At 32.7% G+C, this 8,647-nt stretch overlaps 1 pseudogene; it reads left to right on the forward strand.

Annotated features, from left to right (window-relative positions):
- Positions 1-274: 274 nt before the first annotated feature.
- Positions 275-2,832, forward strand: LOC120073632 (putative polyamine transporter At3g13620 pseudogene; annotated as a pseudogene).
- The last annotated feature ends 5,815 nt before the right edge of the window (positions 2,833-8,647 follow it).

Genomic DNA, 8,647 nt, shown 5'->3' on the forward strand with positions numbered 1-8,647 from the left:
TAGAGTGAGTAAAATTGTCTTAAGGAGACAACATGAAATCATTAGACTCAGATTTTTTTTCGGTATATCAGCTTCTATATTTTCAAATTGTTGGTGATACTACTATTCATATAACATTTTATGTACGAATTGAAGCTGAGAAGGCCTATATCCCTCTATCTTGTCTGTCTATATAAAGTTCCTCACAATCTTTCAACTTTTCAATTCAACCAGCTATATGTTCATTACGTTGCTTGATACATGAATTTTTATATTCTATAGCTGAAAATTCAATATGGATCTCCAAGAATTCAGGAGCGACGACAAACAACAAGCTTTCCAGATCCAACCAGCCGCCTCAAACCCGTCAATCACCGGTGCAGCCACCACGGTGGTTGCCACTCGAAAGAAGCTAACTTTGCTCCCGCTTGTGTTCCTCATTTACTTCCAAGTGGCCGGCGGTCCTTACGGCGAAGAGCCAGCAGTTCAAGCGGCTGGATCGTTATTCGTGATTATTGGCTTCATTGTCTTTCCATTCTTATGGAGTGTCCCTGAGGCATTGATCACGGCGGAGCTGGCGACCACCTTTCCTGGTAATGGCGGTTTTGTGATATGGGCGGAGCGAGCCTTCGGACCCTTTTGTGGCTCCCTCATGGGTACTTGGAAGATCTTTAGCGGAATCATGAACATTACCGCCTTCCCAGCATTCTTCATCAGCTACGTCGAGAAAATATTCCCAGCCTTAGAATCCGGTTGGCCTCGCCAAATTGCCGTCTTTGTTTCGACGATACTCCTCTCGCTTCTCAACTACTTTGGGTTGACAATTGTTGGATACGTTGCCATTGTTTTGGCTTTTATTTCGTTCTTACCGTTCATTTTAATGACCTTGATTGCCATGCCAAAGATCCGGCCTCGCCGGTGGTTTAGCTCCGGCGAGATGGGCGTGAAAAGGGACTGGAATTTGTATCTCAATACTCTCTTTTGGAACCTCAACTTTTGGGACAATGTAAGTACATTGGCTGGTGAAGTTGAGAATCCACACAAAACTTACCCTGTTGCCCTATTTGTTTCTGTTATATTCATCTCTCTCTCTTACATAATCCCGTTGCTTGCCGTCATCGGCGCCGTCCCGGTGGAACAAAGCGCGTGGGGTCCGGGGTTTCACGCACAGGCCGCCGAGTTCATTGGTGGGAATTGGCTGAAAATCCTCCTGGATATTGGTGCAGGTTCGGAGCATAGCTAGAGATATTCATAAAGAGAGACAAAATTATTGTACTATCTGCTAGATAGACTCATTTTGATTAAAGTGTTTGGAAATCGCTAAACTTTCAAAACTTATTTCAAATAGTTTTTATCAAAAAAAACTTTAAATGAAAATAATTTTTTGAAAATAACTTTTTTAAAATAACTTTTTACTCTTTTCGATCCTAACATATTCTTAATGCATATTTGAGACTTATTCTGAAATAGTTAAAAAAAAATCACATTTGATCCTTCGTCAAAATCAATTGAATGTTTAATTTTATGCTTTTAAATGTATTTTTCATACTATATGGATTTTAAATAATTAAAAGAACTTTTCAAATGATTTTGGAATTTTAATCCTTTTTTAATTACTCCCAAACATCTTGTTAAATCTCTGAACTTTTAGTTAAGTTTGTGTTTATTTGATCCTTAAAATTTTAGAAGTGTCTAATAAGCCTCTAAATTTTCAATTTCCATAGATTTTTGAAATTTAGAAAAATGTCTAACGAGTCCTTAAACTTTTAATGTTATATCAAATAATTCTGTGAAATTTTTAATTTTATATTTAATAAATCATTTTCAATATATATATTTTTTAAAAAAATTATAATTCTGCTAGACACAAAATTGCATTTCATTAAACCTCAAATTCAAATCTCTATATATGATATATTAAATAATTAAAAAAAGTAAATATTTTATTACAAAAATGAAAGTTTAAAGGACTAATAGACACTTTTGTAAGAGACACAAATATGAATGTTCAAGATTAGATTTGTACTTGAACCATGTTTATTTGGGCAATAATTCAGTGCAACCTCTGGCATTTTTTTTTTGTACATAGTAAAAAATTAAAAATAATCAATTTAAAAAAATAAATGTCACATGATAGATTTTCATTATGTGCAATTTGAATTACACCATAGATGAGTGAAGTTTTTTTGTATTTAGTTTAGTCATTTAAGTCTTTATTTGATTTTTACTATTATTTTGTTTCCTAATATCATGCACGTCTCTAACATAAATTAACTCAATCCTTTCTTCATTTTACATACCCTTAATTCAGGCTTATCGGCAATTGGCATGTATGAAGCGCAGCTAAGTAGCAGTGCGTATCAAATCCTAGGGATGGCAGAGATCGGGATTCTGCCGAGGTTCTTCGCTTCAAGGGCGAAAGTTTTCGAAACGCCATGGGTAGGGATCTTGATATGCACGGGAGTGTCCCTCGGCGCCTCCTGCATGCAGTTCTATGACATCGTGGCATCTGCGAACTTCATTTATAGCTTGGGAATGTTGTTGGAATTCACATCATTCATATGGTTGAGATGGAAGCAACCAGAGCTATGGAGGCCATTCAAGGTTCCAATGGAACTGCCATGGTTAGTGGCCATGTGCTTATTTCCAGTTGCTTTATTGGTGGTTTTGATGATTTTAACTCACAAGATTGTGTTCTTTGTGAGTGCTATAATGACTTTGGTTGGAACTCTATGGTACATTTTGATGAACCTTTGCAAGAGGAAGAAGATATTCAAGTTCAATGATAGCCCTCAAATCATTCAACAATCATACAATGAGATATCTTCGGATACGATCGCTACTCCGGTCTGACCCGAAGATGTTTGAATTGCTGTCTAATATAAGTCTGGATTATTGAAGTTTGGAAGTGGAAAAGTTAGCTAGATTTGTATGATCAAGGTTTGTAACATCCAAGCAATGCATCAAATTTCTCTTAAAAAGAAAAACTATGTAAGTTTGTTCTCAATTATTATGTCTAAGTTAGTGCGTAATTATCAAAAAAAATACCTCTGGATTGAAGACATATATTTTAAACAATTGAGTTGTGCTTCAGTTACGTCATTATTAATAAAGTTATTAAAAGAGGGATAGATAGAAAAATTGACAAAAATTGCCTATTTGAAATTTAATTTTGTATTTTTGACCTATTTTTGAAGAACAAGTTTTTTTGACTCATTGATGATGAGAATGATGTAAGCATGGAAAATATTTGTTGTACAAATACTCTCATGCAAAATATTGGTAGGTTGGTTGTTGAAGTTGAAAGTGAGAATTTAATAAGGGGCATAAGAGTAATTGTACCACCAATATTTTTCATGCTTACATCAGTTTCATCATCAAGGGGTAAAAAAAACTTGATTTTTAAAAATATGTCAAAAATACAAAATCAAACTCCAAATAGGCCATTTTTGTCAATTTTCCAAGAGTGAAATGGAGTGAGATTGAGGACTTTTGAAATGGAGAAGAGTGAAAATGAAAAAGAAAAATGAAGGTTTGGAGGGTTTGAGTGAGTTTTGAAATGTGAAGGTTATTAGAGTAATTTTCATTATTTTCAAAATTGTGGGGTCGAAAAAACATACCTTTTAAAAAGAGTCCAAAAATCAAAATCAAAATCAAAACTTGAAAAAAGTTAATTTTGTCAATTACCCTAGAATATCTTGCTTATTTTTGAGCAAAGGTTCAACCTCCAAAAGTTCCTAAAATCTGATAAAATTAATATTTTGACATAAATTTTATTAAAAAAATATTTGAGTGCATCTTGAATTGTATCCATGTTTATGCAACCCACTCAAGTATCCAATCACAAGTGTTGTAAAAAATATTAAATTTCTTTAAAAAAGTTTTTTTTTCCCTTTTGTGATTGAAGAAGAAAGCATAGAAGATGAGTGGAGTCGATTGCACTTGTAGTACTATTGCCCTTTTATCAATATTTTCAAGTTACCTATACCTCAAATTTCCAAATATTAAGAGTTGGGACTCATTGTATTAAAGTCCTTTAAGACCCATTTAATAATGTTTTTTTTTTAATTTTTAATCTTTTAAAAATTAAATTTATAAACAATTCTTCTATATATCAATGAATTTGTTTGTTTTAATTTCTACTTTTAAAATCTTGTTATTGTTAACCTTATGTTCACCCTAAGAAGTTATCAAATAAGACAACTTTTGAATTCTTCTTTTATTTTTTCAACTTTCAAAATGATAGAAAACCTAAAAGCTTGAAGGAAAAACAAAACTATTTTATTCTTTACCATAGTTTTTCATTAATTATTTTATTATTATTATTATTGAAAATTTAGACATGTAACCACAATTAGTTCCACAACTTTCAAATATCATCTGGAAAAGACTTATTTCATTTGAGTCTATAGCATTTAAATGAATAGTCGAGCTATTATAGTTCTTTTACTTTTAAATATTTAGTCATCAATTAGATTTTGCATATGCTTAATGTTTTAGTCACTTTCAAAATATTTTGGTCCTTATCGTTAATGTTTTATTAATTATATATTAATGAGAAACCTAACACATAACCTACTACAATGTGAATTATATATATATATATATATTTATCAAGTAAATGAAAGAAAAATATATTAATATTAGGTTTTTGCAATATTAATTAATTAATTTTAGAGGTTGTTTGGGTTTAAAGTTTTTAGATGCCTAGAAATAAATGATGATTGGGAATAGGTTGCTTGAGAATAGGATGTCTAGAAATCTAAAATGACTGTATTTGGTTGTGCATGAGAAATGCTATCAAAATTTTATGAATAAAATTTATGTTTGTATTTAATTTATGAAATTAAGTATGAAAATTTTATATAATTGTACTAGATTAATTAATTTTAAAAAAAATAATATCATTAAATATATTGATAAAATTTAATTAATTAAGAAGCAATAATAATTTTAGTTATAAGTATTTTAAAATTAATTAATCTATAATTAAAATTATTGTAGATTCTTAATTAATTAAAACTTTAATATAGTAATTAAGAATCAATAATAATTTTAATATCTTGAATAGAATATTTGTGTGTCTGCTACTTGATCGCTACTTGGGTTTAAATGAAACTCAGGTTGTCATGCTAGATGATGGTGTCGAGGATCCATTGTCCTATAACACAGGCAATGAATGATGTAGACAATGATCAATGGGTCAAAGTCATGGACCTTAAAATGTATTCTATGTACTCCCAATTCAGTACGAGAGCATGTAAATCCACTTGAAGGGGTAAAACCCATAGGACGCAAATGAATCAATAAAAGAAAGAGAGATGTAGCTGAAAAGGTACCGACCTTTAAAGTTAGACTTGTAGCAAAAGGTTATACCCAGAGGGAAGGAATTGACTGTGAGGAAACGTTTTCCCCTATTGCTATGCTTAAGTCTATAAGAATTCTTTTGTCCATAGCCACATATTATGACTATGAAATATAAAAAATGGATGTCAAGACTGCTCATCTGAATGGCAATCTTGAAGAGAATATTCTTATGTCTTAACCCGAGGAGTTCATCGCCTGAGGTCAGGCGCAAAAAGTTTGCAAGCTGAATCAATCCATTTATGGATTGAAACATGCATTCAGATCTTGGAACATTAGATTTGATACAACGATCAAATCTTTTGATTTTAATCAAAACGTTGATTAATCTTGTATCTACAAGAAAATCATCAACGATAAAGTAGCTTTTCTAGTACTTTATGTGGACGATATCCTTCTCATTGAGAATGATGTAGCTGACATTAAGGAACAGTGTCCTAAGATACCAAAAGAAGTTGAGGATATGAGACGTATTCCCTATACCTCAATTATGGGAAGCTTAATGTATGCTATACTCTATACTAGGCCAGATATTTGTTATGCAGTGGGAATAGTCAGTAGGTACCAGTCCAATCCAAGGTTAGACTACTAGACTGCAGTTAAGAACATCCTCAAGTATCTTAGGAGAACAAGAGACTACAAGTTGGTGTATGGAGCAAAGGATTTGATCCTTACAAGATACACCGACTCTGATTTTCAAACTGACAATAACTCTAGAAAATTCACGTCAGGATCAGTGTTTACCCTGAACAGGGAATTGTAGTGTAGCGTAGCATCAAGCAAGGATATATTGCAGATTCCACTATAGAAGCTGAATATATAGCTTCTTGTGAACCATCAAATGAAGCAGTTTGGCTCAGGAAATTCCTAAGCTATTTAGAAGTGGTTCCAAATATGGACTTGTCCATCACCTTGTATTGTGACAACAGTGGGGGAATAGCCATTACTGATCAATTTACGTAAACGCTCTCTCGGCTAAAGTGTTTGAGGGTCATCTACAGAGTCTAGGTCTATGAGACATGTACATTGTATAATCTAGGGCAAGTGGAAGATGTGTAATGGGTATATGGATGCCCTAGTTTATTGTATTTATTTACAATAATCCCACTTTTTGGATTCTGATATTGTGTACAACCACCCACTGACTAGAGTTTTAGTTCAAGTGGGAGTTTGTTGGGTTTTATGCCCTAAAACTCGTAAATAGTAAATGTTATTAATTGACCGTCATCAATAAAGAATTATAAATGTTAATTCAATAAATGTTATTATTTGTGTTGTTTGTCTATTTTGTCTTGATAACCTTAAATCCAATAAACTAACATTCATGCTTGTTTTATTATTTTTGAACTGTATGTGGAGACATACACGGATCAATGTTTAAGATACAACCTAAAGGGTCTATATAGGGATAAGATCGGTTACCTTATCCTGGTAACACTATAGATACGATCCACTTTGTATTTGATACAAAAGTAATGATCCAACGCATTCATGTATATAGCATGTAAGCGGGGTATTCTATGCAATGAGTTCTCAGAAGACTGGACTACGAAATAGTAACCACTAGATATAACATTGTTAAATGGTTTGGTTTCTATTTCAATAGAATGACCTATGAAACTTAGTCTTAATTTTGAGTATATTATGAACTCCAGTTCACAAAGGATTGTCTTTTGATTTGGATGGGTGAGGGTAGCCAATTCGCCGACCCAATATGCCTACCATTTTGAGGACAATACCGAGTGGGGAGCTAAGAACATAATAATACAAGATGGAATTCACACCTTTCCGCCTTAAGGGTAAGTAAATGAGTGTTCCCTTAAGTGGTGTCTCTGGGACTTGAACAAATGGTCCTACCCTCTCATTGGCCTAAGAGGGTTTCTATTTATTAGTTGGACTATAAAAAAGTTGTTCATTAGAAGGGCACTGGTACTTAAGGAGTCAGAGGTAACCCAAGGGTAAAACGATAATTTGACTAGTTGAAGTTACAAACACTCGTGAAGGACTAACTTGTTGTTATTGGTCTACATCAGTGGACATAGAAATATATCTGTAGTGAGAAGAATGCAGTTGTGGGTCTTTAGTGGAGTGTACCCATAGTTAACGAATATTGATTAACTTGGTTAATGAGTTTAGCCAATTAATCTCATATCGTTGGAGCTTCTGATCTATAGGTCCATCAGGTCTCCTAGTTAGCTCACTAGAGGATATTTAAGATGGATGATTTGAATTGTTCAAATTAATTTGAGGAAACGATATATTAATGTGATTAGTATATAATTGATTATAGATATGATCTATAATTCAAATTAAAGTGGAAAGTAATATTTGAATAAGATTCAGTTAATTAATTCAAGTAAATTAGATTCACAAAGAATTAATTAATAGAGAGGTATTGCTCATACACATACGATGTTTAAGATAATTAAATATATATACATTAAATTAGATTTAATAGTTATTTAATTAATGTGAAAATTAAATTAAATAAGTATTATTTTATTATGCTAATTAATTAAATAAGTGTTATTTTATTAATTGGGCTAATTAATTAAATAAGTGTTAATTAATTAATTGTGGAAAAGGGAAATAGGAAAAGGATTAGAAAAATGACTTGGCCCTTCTCTATATAAAGACCTCCCTATGGCCCCTTTAGGAGACATTGACACTAAGACTGACAATACACAACACATAAGGGTTATTGTGCAAAATTTTTCCTAAGCCACAAAGAGAATCATCTCTACTCTCCAAAACCCTTTTCTCCTCTCCCTCTCCCAGTAGTTGGATACACCTATCCCTCTATTGGAATCCTAGAGAATAATGAGGTTACTCTCCTGGTAGTGTTCGAGATTGTTCAAGAAATCATTCGTGAACATGATCGTTGGAGGAGTCATTCGTTGAAACTTCGAGAGAATTATTCGTGAAGCTTGGGAATCTACAAAGGTAAAATGGTTCTAATATTTTCCCAAAGTTTGCTAGTTTACATGTTTATATTCTGTTTTATTATAATGAATTTGTTTATGTAAAAATCAAATTCTGGGATGCAAGGCGTTCACAATGCTTCCGCTGCATGATTCGATTCCTTCAATGTATATGTGTATGTGTGTGTGTGTGTGGATTTTGAAAATAGAAAAATAAGGAAAACTATTTGTCGAAGTTTCCCATATATGTGTATATGTATATATGCATATATGTATGTATGTATACATATACGTGTATGTGTGTGTGCCTGCGTGCATGTGTGCGACGTGTATGTACGCGCATACGTGTGTGCATGTGTGCATGTGCGTATGTGCTGATAATG

Source organism: Benincasa hispida, chromosome 3 (genome assembly GCF_027475165.1).
Source record: "Benincasa hispida cultivar pf3 chromosome 3, pf3_genome.v1.1, whole genome shotgun sequence".
NCBI classification, from domain to species: domain Eukaryota; kingdom Viridiplantae; phylum Streptophyta; class Magnoliopsida; order Cucurbitales; family Cucurbitaceae; genus Benincasa; species Benincasa hispida.